The sequence below is a fragment of the Rutilus rutilus genome (assembly GCF_951802725.1).
Source record: "Rutilus rutilus genome assembly, chromosome: 23".
Classification (NCBI taxonomy): Eukaryota; Metazoa; Chordata; class Actinopteri; order Cypriniformes; family Leuciscidae; genus Rutilus; species Rutilus rutilus.
Window position 1 is genome coordinate 6872712 of NC_140233.1, and position 17300 is coordinate 6890011.

At 36.7% G+C, this 17300-nt stretch overlaps 1 protein-coding gene across 2 annotated transcripts in view; it reads left to right on the top strand.

Moving 5' to 3' along the window:
* Positions 1-17300, top strand: part of plxnb2b (plexin b2b) — a 153246-nt gene that overhangs the window by 64200 nt on the left and 71746 nt on the right. For both annotated transcript variants that reach the window (XM_084398033.1, XM_084398032.1), the window contains exon 2: positions 9855-10017. The gene's annotated coding sequence lies outside the window, so the exon portion shown is untranslated. The remainder of the gene's footprint in view (positions 1-9854; positions 10018-17300) is intronic.

The following is a 17300-nucleotide window of genomic DNA, read 5'->3' on the forward strand; positions in this document are numbered from 1 at the left end:
TGTGTGTGTGTGTGTGTGTGTGTGTGTGTACAATTAGGTTTTTATATTTTCTCATATTTACATGTTTTTTTAAACTCAGTTGTTATTTTTTTTAAGCTTTGTTAATGTTTTAGAGACCAACTTGCGATGATTTTATGATAATTTTGGCCCAAACTGGTTGTTTGTACATGTTTTCACACATTTATTTATTTTTTATGATTTTTCACAGCTTTTAAAAGAGATTTGACTCTCTTCACAGTTGGAAGAGTTAAAATGTTTTATAATATTTCAATTTAAAAAAAAAAATCTGTTAGATGTGTATATTGTCGTATTTTACATTGAGCCACATTTTATAATTGGATTGGTTTGCAAAAAAAAAAAAATATATGGGGATTAACACTCTAGCTAGCTCATATTTTTCCAAAAGACTATTGAATTTACATATTTGTTTTTATGTTTTTACATATTTTTAAACATTAGTTGAGTTGAGTTGAAAGTGTTTTTTAATATTTTAGAAATGACTAAAATGGCCTATTAAAGGGATACTCCACTTTTTTCGGAAATAAGCTCATTTTACATCTCCCCCAGAGTTAAACAGTTGAGTTTTACCGTTTTAGAATCCATTCAGCCGAACTCCGGGTCTGACGGTACCACTTTTAGCATAGCTTAGCACAGATCATTGATTCTGATGAGTCCAGTAGCATTTCTTTCAAAATGACCAAAGAGTTTCAATATTTTTCCTATTTAAAACTTGACTCTTCTGTAGTTAAACCGTGTACTAAGATCGACGGAAAATGAAAAGTTGCGATTTTCTAAGCCTATATGGCTAGGAACTACTCTCATTCCAGCGTAATAATCAAGGAACTGTGTGGCTGTACCATGGGTGCAGCAGGCGTAGTGATATGACGCAGCGCCTGAAAATAGTCCCCAGCTCGGTAACTTCTTCCAACGTGACCGGGACTAAGTTTGTCTAACCTATTAGACCTATTTTCAGGCGCAGCGTCATATCATTACGCCTGCTGCACTCATGGTACAGCCGCACAGTTCCTTGATTATTACGCCGGAATGAGAGTAGTTCCTAGCCATATAGGCTTAGAAAATCGCAACTTTTCATTTTCCGTCGATCTTAGTACACGGTTTAACTACAGAAGAGTCAAGTTTTAAATAGGAAAAATATTGAAACTCTTTGGTCATTTTGAAAGAAATGCTACTGGACTCATCAGAATCAATGATCTGTGCTAAGCTATGCTAAAAGTGGTACCGTCAGACCCGGAGTTCGGCTGAATGGATTCTAAAAGAGTATCCCTTTAAAGCTCTAGCTAGTTTGTTTTTCATATAATTTTGCCAAAAATACATTTAGATTTATTTTCATGTATTTTTGTATTTTTATACTTTTTCCCTACTATAACCTCACTTTAGATATTGAAGGGTTTAAGTGTTTAAAAAATGTGTATTTCAAGAATAATAATAATACAAAAAAAAAATAGTTTGATTTTATTTATATATTTTAATATATTAACTTTTTTTTTTTACTTTGAGTCACATTTTATAGTTGGATTGGTTTGCTAATATTTTATAAGTGGAATAACACTAGCTAGCTCATATTACACAAGTTTTCCAAAAAACTATTGAATTTTTAATTCAACATAAGTTGTCACTTCTAATAGTTGAAAGTCATTGTTAATATTTTAGAAATGAAAAAATGAAACCTGCCCATTTAAAGCTCTAGCTAGTTTGTTTCTCATAAAATCTTTCCATAAGTCTTTTATATTTACATATTTTCATGTATTACATATTTTCAATCTTTAGTTGAGTCAGATAGTTGGAAGTGTTTGTTTAAAAACTGATTAATGCTGCGTGTTGAAGCTCTATATTGTTCATATTTCATATAATTTCCCAGAAGCCTCTATCATATTTACATATTTTCATGTGTTTACATATTCTGGAATTTTAGGTGAGCCAATGTTGATAGTTAAAAGGGCATGTTAATATTTCATAAACTGTTTTGCACTGCGCGTTCAAGCTGTATCTAGCTCATATTTCGCGACAAATTTGCCAAAGCGACGAGGCTCATTAATGCAGAGATGATTTTCTTTAAGTGATGAAGCAATTAGCACAACCTGCAGTTCGTTAATAATTAGCAGGGCGGATAAATGGAACGGGAAGACAAATATTTGATATGTCAACAGAAAGTGCAACAGTAAATGAGCGCGTGTGAGAAATAGAAATGGCCATGTGCGCCTGCGACCCGATTGGCCGACTCCGCGTTCTCTTGGCTCTGCCCGTCCTCTCATCCATCTTTATCACTCGCCAGACTGTCTCACCTTCAGACGAGGCTGCACTCATCCGACAGTCACCTCCTACACACACACACACACACTTTTAGCCCGACTTGTGTGCGCTTGAGTGTTAATTAGACTTGGAGCTGAGAGACACAGAAATGTTATCTACTTCCCCTCTCTCTCTCTCTCTCTCTCTCTCGTGGTCTCTTGAGAAGGGGGTGGTGTGTTTTCGGGGTTGTGGAGGGTATCAGTGCCAGCTGTCTGATCTGTGGAGTGCCAGCAAGCGCTGATTTCTCTCTGCCCGCTCTTACAGCCCCAGCGTTCAGCTTGTTTATTTGTCCATCTGCGTTCAGGAGCGTGGATGTTGGTGAAGTGGGCATCTGTTGCATCTCTCTCGCTCTGCCCTCTATGGTCTGTTTTCAGGGTGAAAGGGATTCTGGGTAACGAAGGCCACGCCCGTTTGGCAGAGCGCTGGTGCCCGTCGCTCATCTCCAGGGGTCGCCAGCAAGGTCAGGAAGAGCTCATGCGTTCAGTCTGCGCCCGTTAAATATGGATCAGATTCTGCACAAACATACTTTTCACTCATGTGGCTGAATTATATGCACATAATTATGCATTTTAATTAAGATGCAACTCAATTTGGCACATTTCTCTTGTAGTTTCCCTTCACAAAAGGGAATTTTATTTTATTTATTTAGCCTTTTGTATAGTAATGATTGGTTCTGAAGTCTAAAACTAGATTGGTTCTAAAACTATATATATATATATATATATATATATTATTGTCAAGTAGGCCTAATAGTAACAGAAGTAAATAATAATAATAATAATAATAATGATGATGATGATGATTATAACAATAATAACTATTGCTATTATTATAACAGTAATATATGTGTATATGTTTATAGGTAAATATAGGTCTTAAATAATAGTAATAGGAACCAAATACATAATAAATATCCAAAATTAAACTAATAATAAAAATGTATTTATTTTTAATAGTTACTACCATAATAACAATTACAATACAACAATAATATATGTATTTGTATTTATCTGTTAAATAATGGTAATTTAAGAAAAGAAATAAACAAACAATTATAAATATCTAAAAGTAAATTAATAATAAAACAGTTATTTTAATAATTACTACTATAATAATAATAATAATAATTATTATTATTATTATTATTATAACAATAAAATATGTATGTACGTGTCTGTTAAATAATGGTTAATGTAACAAAATAAGTAAACAAATAAATAGTGATAAATATCCAAAAGTAAACTAATAATAAAAATATGTATTTATTTTAATAGTTACTATTATTATTATTATTATTATTATTATTAATATTACTATTAATAATAATTATATTATTGTTATTATAACTATATATAACTATATAACTATATATATATATATTAAATACTATTAAATACTGTTAATGGAAACAAAATAAATAAATATCAAAATTAACTAATAATAAAATTATTTATACAAAAAAATAATAATAATAATAAATAACTATCCATTAAATATACAAAATGTGCAAAATAACTATGATGATTCTTATTTTTATTATTAATGTTGATGAAAATAATAATTGATAATAATGTTTGTATGTCAGTGATTGTCTCTGAAGTAATGTACTACAGGAATCACACGCCGGCGGAGTATATTTAGTGTTAGGAGTGTGTTCCGATCACTAACTCTTTGTATGAGCCGTATCAAACAGTGTTAATAAGTGCAGTGTGTCCTCTGCACTCTCAGTGAACTCCTGTCCTCCGCGAGACCCTCCGCTGACGAGTGTGTTCACTTCTAGCCAGACGTGTGTTGGCACTGGAGCTGCTGTAGTGTTCAGACTGCCTCTGGACTCCAGAAAACATTTAACTCTCTCAGCTCAACGGTGGAGTGAGAGAGACCTCCTCCAGGCCCGCATCTGGGGAACTTCACGAATCTCCTCGGGTGCGTTTCGTGCGGGAGATATCCTGACCGACGGGCTGGAATGAAACACAAACGCTCGCTGAACATTCCGCTTGGGATTTGCACACACACATTCCCACACAGACTTTCAAAGCAGCGAGTGAGTTCTTCTGCTGCTTTTATAACTGTGAAAGAACATGAACCATCTGCTGGATTTCTGTCCTGACATACGGCTGAACATTTACTCCATAAATATACACAATGTGGCACATTTAGATCTGACGTTCAGTTAGGCAGTTGCTGGTTAAAGACGATTGAAGATCTTTGCACTGTAACGTCATTTGAGTCTTTTACCCTTATTCCAGATCAAGACCATCAATTTTGAATGAAGAAAGTTCATCATGTTATTACATTTTAAAAACTATGATGATGTAATCCTGGTGATTAAATACAGTTACTTGCCACTTGGCTGGTGACTTCATTATAAACTGCAACATAATATTTGCAGTTTAACTACTAGTAAGTGTATTTTTTTACATTTTTTTATTAGTATAAAAAAAAGTACATCATAAGCTTTTCCTGGATGCATTTTTCTCCAGAAGTCACATTAAGCAAACAAAAATATAAATGCATATAAAAATATATTATTTTATTTTATATTTATTCTTCATATTTGTATTAGTTACATATATTTAAGGAATAAGATATAAGCAATAAATATATAAAAATCTATGAATTAATTATATTAATTAATATAAATTATATTTTATATGTACTCATATTGATAATATTAAATGCTATTAAATTAATATATATTTAAAAAAAAGATATATATTATTAATAAATATTAGGAATACATATATATATATATATATATATATATATATTATTATTAATAAATATTAGGAATACCTATAAAAATATATATATATATATATATATATATATATATATATATATATATATATATATATTTATATATTTATGTAGTGAAAGAAATATTATTAATAAATATTAGGAATACCTATTAAATAAAAAAAAAAAAAAAATATATATATATATATATATATATATATATATATATTATTATTTAATAGGTATTCCTAATATTTATTAATAATATTTCTTTTTATAAATAAATAGTGTATTAAATGAAAATACATTTTACTTATTTTAAAATGAAAACAGTTTTTTGCTATATTCCAATATACTTGCTATTAACACCCATCAAGGTAAGCTGAACTGAGAAAATTTACAGTCCGAAGTAAATATTGAAATATTAAATATATTTTAAAATATGTAAAATTTATACATATATAATTTTTATATACATATTTCTGTTTTCAGTAATATTTAATATGGATAGTAAATTCAGCTGCCTTTTTTTTTTTTTTTTTTTTTTTTTGTTAAGTTAAATTTAGACTGTTTACTGTTTACAAGCTTCATAAGAGGTGTTTCCAGAGTGTGGTTTTCTGTTATCGTGAAGGTTTGGTGAGTTTGCTCAGCAGAGAGAGATTTTGATCTGATATAGCAGAGACTTTCAGTTTTAGCACCATGTTTCTCTGCGCACAAACTTTTAGTGTCTGAACCCATCACCTCATCATCTCTGGCCAGCGTTTCCTCAGGTAAAACCAAACAAACAAGGAAGTATCTGTCCAGAATCTGGAATGATATGTCTTGTGTTTCCTTCTGAGACCGAAACTATCTTTATGTGGGCAATTTCAGAGCAAACCGAGCAGGAACATCGATTGAGCGAAACGTTTGTCTTGCTGACTGGTTTTACTTTCATAGACACTATCACGCTTCTCCAACTCAGTTGCACAACTGCAGCTCCATCCCAATTCATATACTATTACAAAACAGGAAGTTGCAAGATTTATGTGTTTGATTTGCTAAAAAGAAATGTCTCAAGTCATTTGTTTGAGAATTGAAATACACTGCTTGTGCTGTATGTTCACTAAGAAGAGCTGGTCCATAAGTTTGGTAATTATTTGGTCTACACTGTTTGTGTTGGATGTGTTTTTGGACCAATATTTGTTAGTGTCAGTGAATCAAACACTTAGCAAAACAGTACAGACCAAATGATTCACAAACAAATGACTCTATGAACCAATATTTTTTAGTGTCACTGAATCAGAGTCATTCGTTTGTGAATCCTTCGTGCTGTGTTTGATACACTGACACTAAGAAATATTGATTCCCAAAGTCGTTTGGGAATTATTTGGTTGGCACTGTTTGTGCTTTATTTTTTTGATTCACTAACACGAACTGGTTCAAAAGAGTCATTTGTTTGTGAACCATTTGGTCTGCCATGTTTGTGTTGTGTGTTTGATTCACTGACACTAACAAATATTGGTTTGAAAGAGTCATTTGTTTGGGAATCATTTGGTTCACACTGTGTGTGTTGTATTCGTTTGATTCACTAACAAGAACTGGTTGAATAGAGTCATTTTTTAACTGTTTATGCTGTGGGTGTTTGATTCACTAACAAAAATTGGTTCAAAATTGGTTTAAAAGAGTCATTCGTTTGGGAATCATTTTGTTTGATTCACTGACCCTAACAAATATCGGTTCAAAAGAGTAATTTGTTTGGCAACAATTTGATCTGCACTATACTGTGTGTTTAATTCATTAGCAAAACTTTGTTCAAGAGAGACTTTGTTCATTATCACTAACAAAAATGGGTTCTTAACAAGAAGATTCAGTTGTTTGGGTTAGACTTTTTCGGTGGTATGCATGCAATGTAATGAATGTAGCTAGATGCTAATTCCCACATGCAAACAATACGTTGGGTTCTGAGGTATCAAAATGCATTATGATTTGGTATTATGTAGTAATATTGGCGTACAGCAGGGGTTTTCAACAGGGGGTCCGCCGTGGCACCGCAGGGGTCCCTCAATGAGTCAACAAAAATACAGTATTAAATCAACTTCAACCAAATGCTAAATGTCTCATTGTGCCTCCCACATTAAAATGAATGTATTCAAATTAAAAAGTAAAAGTCTATACATCAATACTGGTTAATTTAATGTCTTTGCTGCTGTGTTAGCATCATAGTCAATATACTGTAAATACATCAATATGCTATATATGATATTATAGAAATATATTTACCAAATACTCAAAAGAATGAGTGTGAATTGTGTCTGTTTGTGAGGTTTAACCTGGAAGTTTGAGATTTGATTAAGATCCTGGTTGTGTAAAAGAAGAGTAAGATTTACTCATGACCTTCAGAGAGCTCATTCATGTGGCAGCTGCTGTTTTGTCATTTGAAAACTTGATCGTTTTAAAGTTTGAATGATTTTGATGGAGTCTGACGTGCGTCTTTACGGCAGAACTGAAGGGAAACATCTATTGAGAAGACACCTTTAGTGTTCTGTCATTCTCTCGCTGTCACCCGCATTCTCTCCATCTCTCGCTGTGTCCTCGGTGAGAAATGTCTGCTCGTTGCCGTCTGGTGTAAGTCCAGACGGAAAGCGTTCACGAGTCGTGTCCTCTGAGCCCCTGAGATGAGAGTATATTTGTGTTGAAGGCGTGGGGGGGGGGGGAAGTAATGGCTTTCATTTCTTTTGTCTTCAAATGAAATTCTCCTGACTTTTCCCTCCTCTCTGACACTCTGATTAATTCCAGCATGTTGTCTCTTTACATTAAGGCATGAGCGGACCGGACTGAGGCAAAGCAAACCAATCTCGTCTTGTTGCCATGGGAGCGCTTTCCTCACGCCGCTGGTGTTTCGAGCTTGGCCCGCCACCAGATCCAATACGCACCAACTTCCTGTTCTTCTGTGAGGGCTGTGAAAGTGCCTCGGATGGAGCGTTTCGCTCTGACTCTGGTCTACTGGTAGTTTATATATACAGCAGGGTTATTATAGTTAATTGCCCTTAGTAGCTATGCTTTTTCGGATATTAGCTTTCATGTAGTGTGTTATATGGCTCTTTGTGAATGAAAAAGGTCCGCAAAAGTGCAGATAAATGGAGTTATTGTCTCCTGAAAAGAAAGAACCGATTCTGAACTGCCTGAAACGAGTCGTCAGTAATTCCAGTCTTACTTCCTGCATGAATATATGTAGGTTTGTAACAAATTTGCATAATGGCAGCCTATGGTCTTCATTGGATGCCCACGAACTATGTGTACTTTGCCCCGCACACAAACTCTGTAGTTGTATCTGAGACTGTTGTCGACATGTCGCTATTTTCAGCGCTGCAAATTCACTTTTCTGCACTTCCTCGCGCTCGGTTTGATGTGGTAAAACCGACGCCATTGTTACTGTTCGCATCACTGTGTATAATAGAGTTGAGGAAGCTGAAGTTGAGATATGGTAATGAGCGTTTGGTTTCCCACATGGGCTGTAAGCGGGAAACCAATTGGTTTGGATACACACTGTATAATTTTGATTCACTTTAAAGATCTGTCTCATAAGAGTCATTTGTTTGGAAATAGTCTAGTCTGTGCTGGTTGCAGTTTGTGTTTGATTCACTACGACTGTGTTGTAAGATTCTGAGTCACTTAAAAGAACTGCCCTGTTTACTCCTGGTATTAAGATTTTGGTTTTGGTCGATCGGATCACAAGTGGACGACGCTAAATACAGGTGTAAACGGGGTCTAAAACGTTTCGAGCTTGTCCACTTTCAGCCACTTCCAGAGGTAGTCAAAAACACCGGATTGCTTTCGTATTGTAAACGCTCATGTGGTCGAATGTGTTCGAACAGCCACAAAAAAGACGCCTTCTTTCCGTCTACTGACTTACGCATAAACACCATGGGAAGCGCACTAGACAGACGGGATTTAAACTTTGTCGGCTGCAGACCCAAGTTTGGTTTGAAGATGAAAATGTACCAAGCACAATGTTCTCTCTCCATCCCTGATCTCAGCTGATGCTCTGTGTGTTTTTCTGTCGTCTCCGGGTGCGTTCATGTAAACAGGGACTTAGATTCACTGAAAAGAACCTGATTTTATGTAGCCTGGCAAGCCAGACCTACATCAAGATGTTAGGTCTGGCAACTCACCATAGACACGGCTCAATCTGAGGGGCGGGATAAACGGCTGTCTTTCAAATTCACTCTGCACGCAATAGGACAGCGCTTCAACCAACCAGAGCGTTTTCCCAACAGCGGAGCTAACATTAGTTGATAGATTCAACTTTTGCCATATCTGGCCGGCAAAACTACGAACACATCTTCCTTTTTTAAGAATGACTTCAGTGCCGTTCTTTGCTCTTTTCTCAAAGAAAAACGTAACTCCAAGTCCTCCAGAGTCGCAGCCAAAGCCGATTCGAAAGACTGTTCGCCAGCAGCCATTCTTTGTTTTCAAGTAGCAGGGAGCCGTCGCAACCCTGTCGTCATTATGTTAAGCCCGCCCCGCCTACTCTATACACGACGTGATTGGCCTGACCCAATTTAGGTTTTTGCAGCTCGAAAGTCAACAGAGAGTTGCTAGACTACCCTGGCTGCAAAATAAATTTTGCTGCCGCTAGGGTGCGTCTAGATTTTATGCACCTTTAGTATCAAATTGAATAATAAAAAAAATTGTTTTGTTGTTTTTATGAAACACTAAAATCTTGTGTGAGGTATATTTGAATAAAATGGTTGGTATTGATGACTTGTGTGTAGCTTATAGCTGTAATATATTTGACTTTTTTTTATTTTTATCTTTTTGAACAACAGATATCTTGGGATAGCTGACCAAACAATAGCAAGACAAGACAAGAGAACGGGAACAGAAGACAACACATGCTGGACTCAAATTCACCACGTCACATCTCCACCTGGGCTCTATATTAATGGTCCAACTCTTTCAGCCCTTTACAACACAGCAATCAGCTTGCAGGTACGGTTTCCAAGAATTAGTATTGCGATTTACTGTTCTTAATTTCATTATTTATCGAATATATTTGTCTTTTTTATCCTTATGAATGCAGTTAACCAATCATGGTTGTGCATCACATAGTTAAAGTCACCATGAAAGGCAACATTTTTATAGAATGTTGCATTATTTATTCTACATTATTTTAAACACCATTAATTTTTAAAGTCTGCATGAAAAGGAGGTTGTAATAGACTATTCTTTCCCATTGTGACGTATATCCCAGTGAAACGGCTTCTCGAGCAAGAAAACATGTTGGGCGTGGCTTGATTTTGTTTATCGGAATTTGATCGGATTGTTGCATCGTTGTGGGATGCTATTGCTGTGATGTCATGTGAGTGACAGGTTGTCCTGCCTTCATAATCTTTAATCAAAATAACTCTTAAAATATCTCTTCTCTGATGACGTGTTTACTGTCATGAGGGCGGGGTAAACTGTCACTCACGTGAGATTGACCAATAGCAAACCACAACCATCCAATCAATTCCTCATGAACAAAATCAAGTTTTTTCTCATTCGAGAAGCCATTTCACTCGCAAAAGGGAAGAAACGACGATTGCAACTTTGGTTTCATGCAGATTTAAATCTTTGCATGGTAAAATCAGTTGCACACAGTCTCAGGTGGCTTATTGGTTTACTCGGAAGCGCCCGTCACCATCTGGCTCGTGCCCCGTGGTGTTGTATCGGAGATGCCATCGACCCTCCCCTCTTCATCAGCGCACCTGTCCAAACAGATGTCCGCAGGGATTCAGTTTATTGATCGCGTGTGTCGCTCGACAACCTCGGCGAGGGTCACAGGATGAACTCCTGGGGTCGGAGAGGAAATGAGAAATCGTTGCAGGCGCTCTTGCTCATATCATTTGTTTTTTTTAATATCTGATAAGCTTGCATGTGCTGGGTTTGTGTTTTATTTGTACAAATCAGGGCTGACTCAGGTTAGGCTCCGCATCTGTTTTCCCAGGTACGGTCCAGGAACGAGCACAGCTCCGACAAAACACTTGCGAGAAATCTGTCTGCTTGCTCTCGTACACTCTGTATTCAGGGTCTCAAGGTGACGCACCTGTCGGCTGTCTGGAGTTATTCTCTCAGTGAGGGTTTCTGTCAGGAAACTCCGTGTCTTCAGGCGATGGCTTGTTAGTCTGGAGGTGGGATTCTCGTTTTGTATGCAGTGAGCTCTGGGTTCATGTATGTGTAATGTATTTGTATTCCTACAATGCAATGTGATGCGCAGATGCAATATGTAGGACAGAACTTGATCAGGAATTGATCTGATGGTGAAAAGTGAGCGTTCCTCATCGGAGTGAATTTGCAGCCTGTAAAACTTTTAAGGAGGCTTTTAAGACGTGAACCAGTGGTCGTCTCTTCAGCGAAACTACAGACGAAACCTTTTGTTGCCCATGTTTTTTATTGTTATAAGTGTATGTATTTAGAAACATTTAAAAACACTATTTTCACTACCCAGTCGATTCCAGGTGGATAAAATCAAGTCACACATCTGTTAATGTAAGTTAAATGGGTTGCAAATGTCAATTGACGATCACTTCAGATAATAAGTATCTTGGCAAATGTGAGTTTTAAAGGATCTTTCCCCACACTCTCTCCACCGGCGTCAGGAGCTGAAAGTGCAGCTGAGGACACTTTTTTGTTGATTACCGGCGTGTGCAGTAATTTGAACAAGAGGTGGTCTGACTCACTTCAAACCACTGTCCTTTGCAGCGTATTCACTTAGCCAAGCGTTCAACTAAAGAGAGGACAGACACTTAATTAGCAGCGTTTGTTAGTAAAAAAGGTAAATGATTATCTGTGTGCTGGAGGCTTTCAGGTCTGCAGTTCTTCAGCTGGCCTTCAGGACGCGGCGTCTGATTGAATGTGTAGAGTGTACACACACACACACGGTTAGCTTGATCCCTGCTAATCTTGTCAGCCATCAATATGTTTGGTCAGTGCAGGTATCAGCGATTGATTCTTCTTCTTCTTATAGTTCAATGTGATTCAGAGTGATTCTAGTCCTCTCCTCTCATTCATCGTGTCCTTGTTTCTCCTTCCCTCTCATCTTCTGCTCTCTTCTTGTTTTTCTGCTCTGAGTTCAGACCCATTGAGATTTAGCATTAACATGCTTTAAGCATTTTCATGTGAAGTTTTAAATATACATAGGATGTTCTCAACCTCCTGTACTTGTTTGTGCTTTCGGTCTGTTTATAGCGGTTCTTGCTGAGCCAAGCAACAATATCCCTGTTGCTCATTGTTATTGTTCAAATCCCTAACACTATTAACAATTTATGTTCGGCATTTAACTCAGTTGGTGCCACAGACGCATGTGATTCCACTGTGAATACCTTATAAATTATAGTTGAATTCCTGAATTTGAACCAGCAAACAGGATGCAGAAGTGCAATTCGAAAGCTAGTTGAGACAAACTATTAATGTTGTTGGCTTGACAAAGGTTTGTTTGAACATTTGGAGAAAAGTTTAAAAAGCGATGGATGGATGGATGAATAAATGATGAATGGATGAATGAATGGATAGATGGATGGTTGATTGTTGGATGGATGATTGATGGATGGATGGATGGATGATTGATTGATTGATTGATTGGTTGGTTGATTGATTGATGGATGGATGGATGATTGATGGATGGATGATTGATTGGTTGGTTGGTTGGTTGGTTGGTTGGTTGGTTGGTTGGTTGGTTGGTTGATTGATTGATGGATGGATGAACAGATGGATGAACAAAATGTATGGATGATGGATTGATTTGATTGATTGATTGATTGATTGATTGATTGATTGATTGATTTGATTTGATTTGATTGGATTGGATGAACAGATGGATGAATGATGGATTGATGAATGGATGATTGGATGATGGATGGATGAACAGATGGATGAACAAAATGTATGGATGATGGATTGATTTGATTGATTGATTGATTGATTGATTTGATTTGATTCGATTGGATGAACAGATGGATGAATGATGGATTGATGAATGGATGATTGGATGATGGTTGGATGGATAGATGATTTCAGCATCAGGCTACAAAACTTGTTTTGAGTTCATGAATCTTCACTAACTGGAACATGTTGTATAAATGGACTCATTTGGGAGGAACAGACAGCTGTGAGTGTTTGAACAAATGTTTTCCTTCTTTTCACTGATCTTCTTTGCGCAGGTTAATGAACAGATGACAGGAATATCTGGATGCCTCATTGATTAGCAATAAACAAGTTTTGTTCGAATCAGATCAGGCTCACTTAAAGATGCATTCTCAGGTAGACTGAACTTTAAGAACTTACTCTAACAAGCTAGGAGATTAATTGATATGATCTTCATGAGTTTGATAACTGAATCTTGCGCATGAATCACAGTCCAACGTATCTGAATAAAGCCATCATGGTGAGACACTTCAGTTTGCTGTAGAGCGATTGGTTTCTGGTTCACGGGACTGACAAACCTTTAATGAGCTGGTAAAATGAAGCAAGTAAAGCTTCAGTAGGTTCTGTCATGCTGCTGTCTCGTCCCATACAGAGACGAGCGAGACACTGAGAGTCCTTCTGGGCCTCAGCGTGTGATCAAATATAGTCCGATCTTCACACCTCATAAAATTGCGATGTCGCTTTAAGATTCTGACTCGAACAAGAGGAAATGGCTGCCTGTCAGAGACGGCGGAGCTTTATTGGAAATGTTTCTGCTGTGTAAAATCCTCAGAGAACGTTTGATTACCGCTGATTGAGTTTGTGACTGGGAGAACAGGTAGCTCATCTCAGGTCCACTTTTGTAGCTTATTTGGGCCACTTACTCAGGATGAGACAGCGGTTTGCTTCCTTATGTGTTGTTCAGGAGCAGGTACGTCTGAAATTGATGATTCCACAATAGACTGACATGCAACAAGTACCAGTACTTGAGTCACAGAACATGAGCCAAATGAACAGATTTGCTTTTGAAAATCTACCTTGCATGCTACTAAATGTCTCAAATAATAAGTAAATGCAGTATAGATAAATAGATGAAATGTGTACACTGTATATTAAACAGGCCTAAATTTCAAGCTGTAACAATTTCTGAGTTTGTGAGTCTTTTGAATGATTCATTAAAAGAAATGACTCATAAAAGCAATTTTCTTGTGAACCAAACTACACTGGCCACATTGCATGGTTTTGAAAATAACTAGAAAGACATTATAGTTATATATTTATATTATATATATTTTAGGCATATTTAAAATTCATGTTTTTTATTTGAGACATTTGGGACATTTTGAGTTGTGAATATTTTGAACGACTATTTAAAAGAAATGACTCATATGAGTGACTCATAAGAGTCATTTGCTTGTGAATCAGACTACACCGGTCACACTGTATGAGAACATCAAGAAGGACAGGTTTTAATTATGTATAAATGGTCAATTATATGTGTGTGAAATTATAATAATTATATATAATAACTATATACAGTAGGACATTTTGAATTGTGAATCTTTAGAATGATTCTTCCACTCAGAGTCACTTTCTCATGAATCAGACTGCACTAGTCACACTGAATGTTGGTTTTTAAGGACAGCTCGATTTAAAAAATATATATTTGTATTTATTTATTTTGCTTTAGCTCTATAGATTGAAAGATTGTCATTGAGAAGTGCTCATTGGAGCTGCCCAGTGCCTTATAATCCTCCCTGAAATCACATGAAGCCAGCCAGTCAGCTTGAAGCTCGTGAGCTCTTGGTGTTTTGGTGTGTCGTTTGCATCAGACGGTGAGTGTGTGTGTGTGTGTGTGTCTGAAGCCCAGGCTCCTCCAGATCTGGTTAGAGGAAAGTCTCTTTGAATGAGGGCTTTTGATAGTGACTTTGTTGAGAGCCGCAGGTCTGTGGATTATTCTGAGGAGGTGCAGAAACCACAGATGACCAGCGCTGGAGTAGATGATGAGAACTAACTCCTTTCATCCTGGCTTTCTGATCAGAGGCGGCAGGAGTGGGGGTTGGGGAACAGGAACCAGTGCTATTTTAAATGGGACACCAGCTTTTAGATCCGTTCATGCTGGCCAGATCTCAATATGTAATGATCTCAATGTAAACTCAAAAATAAAGCTTTCAAAAGGGCCTTTTTTTCTCACAGTGATGCAATAAAAGAACCTTTCAGTGAACAGTTTTTTGTCTTAGTGTGAAGAACATTTTTAAAAATCGGAACCTTTTTCCACTATAAAGAACCATTTGTGGAATGGAAAGATTCCATGGATGTTAAAGGTTCTTCATGGAACCGTCGATGCCAATAAAGAACCTTTATTTTTGAGAGTGTAATGTTGTCCTCTGAGGTCAAAGTTTGATCCTCTGCGGGAGAGCGAGACACACACAGATTTGTGAGAGGATAGGTTGGAACTCTCTTATTTACTCTCTCTCTTTCTCTCATTTTCTCTCAATCCATTCTGATGGGATTTACAAGCAAGCGGTAATCCGTAACCGCTGCAGAATCTGCGGCCCACTACGCAATCTCTCTCTCTCTCTCTCTCTCTCTCCTCTTTCCCTTCTTAATACTAAAAATAATTTAGCTGCTTCAGTGGAGGACGCTGGTTTTATCCCCGAATCTGGGCTGAAAGGGACGTGTGTCTGTTGCAGCAAGGCATTGTGCAGAATTAGACTGTGACGGTCTCTCTCTCTCTCACTTTATTTCTCTCTTCTTCAGCTAAAGCTTTTTAAAAATGTCAAGGATTTACCCTGTTGCTAAGCGGTTCACAGACTCAGTGCTGTTTTCCCGGTCCGTCATATGAAGTGTTTTGAGTCGGCCATCTGGAAGAGATGACAACCCACTTCAGATTCACTCACACGACACATCTGTGTGTGTATGATCACCGACTCCAGGCGTGAAGACTATGCCGGTTTCATTGCATGTCGTGTGTGTGTGTGAATGTTACTGAGTTCTCAGAGGACGTGTAAATGACACACATTTGTTTTTACAGGGTGTAGCAGATATGTGACTTATATTTGTTGCCTTTACATTGAAGAAAAGGTATAGGATTTATTTTGAAACAATATTAACTTGATAGTAATTGATAGTGGATCACTGTGGAGTGTGTTTTACAAGATTAAACTTTGTTTTACTTGCAACAAAAAAAAAAAAAAAATCATTTTTTGTTACAGTGTAACGCACCAAACTTGGACGGACAGCGTCATACAGTATTAAAATTCGAAACATGTCAGTATGCATTGACATATTCAAACAACATGATTTCAGACTCCTCCAACTCAAAATTTTCTAGTGACTGGCCACATCTATATTTTTCAATTGAATTTCTGTTAATTGAATTTGATCAATTGTGGCAACAGTCAGAAACAATATGTTGAGCTAATGGAAAATGTAGTTCACCAAACCGTGTTGTTGGTCCAATTAAATATTTGAAATCGTAGGAGCAATTGTTTATTTCTCACTGTCCCAAATGAAGAAAACAAATTATGCAAAACATTAAGCAAAATACATATTTTATCACATCACATTATTAACAAATCTATTCCAACACAGGATATTTGGTGAAAATACCTTATTCTAAATTAGGAAAAACACTGAATACATTCAAGAAGAATTTTGCATGATAAGACGTCTTGATGTGGTGATGGAAAAAAACGTTCAAAAGTGGCACTGCATAGGTTAAAAACCTGCAAATAAAAACTGATATTAATGACAAAGTTCTCCTGCATGACATCTGGCAAGTGACAGAACAGAAGTTGCTTGGAGACTCGTGTCTGTCAGTCGATGTAAGCAGTGAGCATGTGACCTCATAAGTGCTCTAGCTGTATGAACATCAGTTTATTTCCTCTGTGACCCTGAAGGGTTGTGAATTATTCACCCAGAAGGCTTAGAAACCCTCCAAACTCTCCTTTTGACTGTTTGTTTGGCTGGTGCGGAGTCTTGTTGGCCAAACAAGTGGAGAGACACTTTCATTTAGTTTAGTGGTGTCGAGACGCGTGTGTTTGCGACCTGATGGGCAGATGTGTGTGACGTCTGCTCAATGATTCTGCGAGACGGAGCGTCTCACGTTTCTGTGTTTAAACCGTATCCGAGCATCTCCTCCCGCCGACACACATCTGCTGCTCTCAGCCGTGGGATTGAACACAGATGCTGAGGAGAGCAGAGATCTCTCGCTCCAGGACCCTCAAGAAGAGATATATATATATATATATATATATATATATATATATATATATATATATATATATATATATATATATATATATATATATATATATATATATTAACAC